The sequence below is a fragment of the Pongo pygmaeus genome, chromosome 3 (genome assembly GCF_028885625.2).
Source record: "Pongo pygmaeus isolate AG05252 chromosome 3, NHGRI_mPonPyg2-v2.0_pri, whole genome shotgun sequence".
NCBI lineage: Eukaryota > Metazoa > Chordata > Mammalia > Primates > Hominidae > Pongo > Pongo pygmaeus.
In genome coordinates this window covers 63,418,331-63,422,121 of record NC_072376.2, presented here as the reverse complement: position 1 = coordinate 63,422,121, position 3,791 = coordinate 63,418,331, and positions in this window count along the sequence as shown.

Genomic DNA, 3,791 nt, shown 5'->3' with positions numbered 1-3,791 from the left:
ATAGAACATACTCTTGAAGAATCCTCAGAGTGAAGCAGGTAAATCATTAAGTCGCCCAAAATACCACAGGGGTCTGGGGAATGAGGGACGGGCGAGGGGCAATTACTGTTAATATTTTTCTGAACATACTTTATGGCAGCTCTCTCTGAGGACATATACATGTATGTATGTGTGTGCATGTGTGTGTGTGTATACTCACTTTTGTGATCCATTGTACAGAGTTTTTCATTTCCGTGAATACAAATCAACAGTATCCATGGATGGCTGCATGGCATTCCATTGTTGAACATTACATGATTCGTCTCTAAACAATCTCTTATTCCTGGACATTTAGGTTATTTTACTTTTTCTCTGGGTAGTATAAACAATTCTAAAAAGACTATGAGCATTTATCTTTGCACAATTAGTTTTCTTATTAAAACAAATGTTTATAAAGAAAATTTCTGTAACAGAGAATATCCAGGTTTTATGTTTTGATCAATGTGGTAAAACTACCCTGCAGAAAGACTGCATACCTTTATGCTCTGATCAACAGTGTATATGTGTCTATTTCCCTACATACAGGAAACGATTGCATTTTCATAATATTTTCAGATTTTACAAGAAGCATAAAGTAAATCATGGCCTTCTGACACTGCTCTGTCGTACTGGAAAATCAGCATTTTATTAACCTTTTTTTTTACAAGTGATGACTGCAAAACAACTTCTGAAGCTTTCATCATCCTTGACCATCTCTCTATCTCTGACCTCTATCCTTCCCCAAATCCATACCCCACCTTAGTTCCTTAAACTGGAGTCATGGAGGCTGTGGAAAACACACATTCCCTAACAATCAAAAGTATAGAAATTGTAATGGTCTATTTTTTAAGCAAAATAGAAATACAATATTCATATTTTATGTGTATATCTGCAGTTACTAGGAACTTTAAGTATATATTTATTGATCCTTTGTATTTCTTTTCTGAAGTCCTGTATCTATTTGCCTTATAAGAATATTTACCTTGGTTGTTAAGGTAGCTTTTCCACCGATATTAAGAATCTTTGTGATCACATATTAACTTTCTATATATACGTAGACATATATATTTCTAGACCCTCTATTCTTTCCATTATCTTATTATGTTAAATAATATAAATTTATAATGAATCTCAATATCTATTAGGGCATGATCCCTCTTCCAATATTGCCTGATAGTACTTTTCTTGTTTTATATATTTTTTTCAGAGGTACTTTAAAATCACTTGACAAATTAAAAATCCTAATAGGTTTTTGCTTGAATTTACACTGAATGCATAAATTTTTAGTGATTTCATATCACTAATGTTTTAAACTTCCTCACTGTAGCAGTAGAAGTATTAGTAGAAACAGTCAAATAATTAGCAAATGGTAACTAAATGTTGAGTATGTATAAGATGATTTCCAAACACTTAAGATCATGGGATATTTTTTAGTATTGTCATTACTTTGTAGATAGGAAAACTAAGCTACAGAATATTTACAGAACTTGATAAATGGTCAAATAATCAGTAAAGACTAGAGCTAGAATTCCACTCAAGCATTTTGAAAAGAGATCCCGTATAATGATAACTCTGCAATTGAAATACATCCTTCCATTAAAGTATTAATGTTTTACAAATTAAAAAAAAAAAATTTAACCCAGGGCCTGTACAGGTCTTGTTGAATTTGTATCAACACTTTTTATGTTTTTAGCTGCAGTTTTTAATTATTAGATATCCTTATATTTTCAAAAATTTTGGCATCATAAATACTATCAATAATTTGTTTTGTAAACATCTAATGTGCTGAATGCTAATTGTTTCTGAACATATTTTGGTCACTTCAGGTTTTTAAAAATAAATAATAATATTGTATTCTTATTTCCAATTTTTATACCTCTGAATTCTTTTGATTTTCTAATTCGTTTGCCTAATAATTCAATAAAAATAAAGTTTTTATTAAAAATAGACATTAAAGTTAACTAAATGCCTTTTTTTTAAGATGGATTTTCACTCTGTTGCCAACCTAGAGTGCAGTGGCACGATCTCGGCTCACTACACTCTCCGCCTCCTGGGTTCAAATGATTCTCCTGCCTCAGCCTCCCGAGTAGCTAGGACTACAGACACTTGCCACCACCCCCGGCTAATTTTTGTATTTTTAATAGAGATGGGGTGTCACTATGTTGACCAGGCTGGTCTTGAACTCCTGACCTCATGAACCTCCAACCTGGGCCTCCCAAAGTGCTGGAATTACAGGCGTGATTCACCATGCTGGCCACTAAACGCCTTTTTCAATAATCATATAGATTTTTCCAGTTTTAGTGTCATTGATCATATTGACTTATAAAATTAATTAGGATAATTTTCTTCTCTCTTTCTAACCTCCAGCACTTAAAATGGCATAGGCTTCTTGACTATAGAAGAAATTCAAGAATAAAATTTTCTAGCCATAGTACTTTTTATTTTTAGGATAGCTCAAAAGCTATCTTCCTACTGGAAAACTTACAGATTTAATCACTTACTGAGACAATTCTTCTAATTTATAGCCCCCTGAAATATTATTAATTTGATGCATATTTTCTTGCTGTCCTTTCTATTTGTTTTCATAATTTTTGATCAAGCAAGCGTTCTGTGTTTTATTTACTGACTTCAAGGAACAGGTTTCTGAATTTATTTTCAAATTCTGCTTTCCCTCCTAGTTCATTAATTTATGTTTTTATATGTACTAAATCATTCATTCTAATTGCATAAATTTTGTTGTGTTGATATTTTTCAGATGTTTAAGTAATTCATTTATTTTATTTTTATTTAGTTCCTTTATATTATGGTTTTGTATACAATCATAGATTTCATATGTAGCATATTTTTACTGCTATTTTCTAACTAATCTGGAATTATAGTTTTAGTTTCTTCTTTTTGCATATGTTATTTCTCAATTTGTTACGTTATTTTTATACAAGAGACTAGTCTATCATTAGAAATTTGTCATAATTTACTAAGTTTCTGTGTTGAGTGTGTGTTTCTGTGTTTCACTAAGCATATGATAACATAAACAGTATATATGATATATTGTCAAGTTTGCTTGTCAATACACTTTGCTTCTTTGCTTGTATAGTACAGAGCTTGCTCACCTCTTGAATGATATTTATTAGTTATATCAGTACAATCATTCTTGCCACAATTTAATTCTTGTGAATTAGTTTTTCATAAATTAAATAAATTAGCTAAACTCAACTATTCTTCATGTTTCTCTCACTTTTTTGCTGTCTATTTATCAATTTTGTTACATATTTTAATTGTATATAATAAATTAAGATGACATTAGATAGAGACTGATATTTTTTGTTGAGGTTTTATAGGGAGAATTTCAGAGTATCGTCAAAAACTCTTCTCCCCCATTTCCACTTACTTTCCAAGAAATATATAAAATTTTGTGTTTGCATCCAAATAAAATCTACAGCTATGAAAATAGTTAAAATAAAGTCATTAAAAATTCAGCAAAAGAGCAACGAATATTTTAAACCATAAATCACATATCGGGAAGTGTGAGATGTGTCTTGAATTAATGTGCACTTTTTATCATAACGGTATCCTTGAAATCTGCATCATGGAGTGATAATCAAGTCAGAGTATATCAAATTGAGTTTCTCATACTTTAGTATTTAAACTGTAAAAATAGGAGTCTAAGAAATAATTTATATTCAATTTTCTTTTTTACAGTGCTATGATTTCAAAGGTTACATGACTAATGTTAGTTTCCAACATTGTTCTGCAAAGAATAAAAGCTTTGTGCT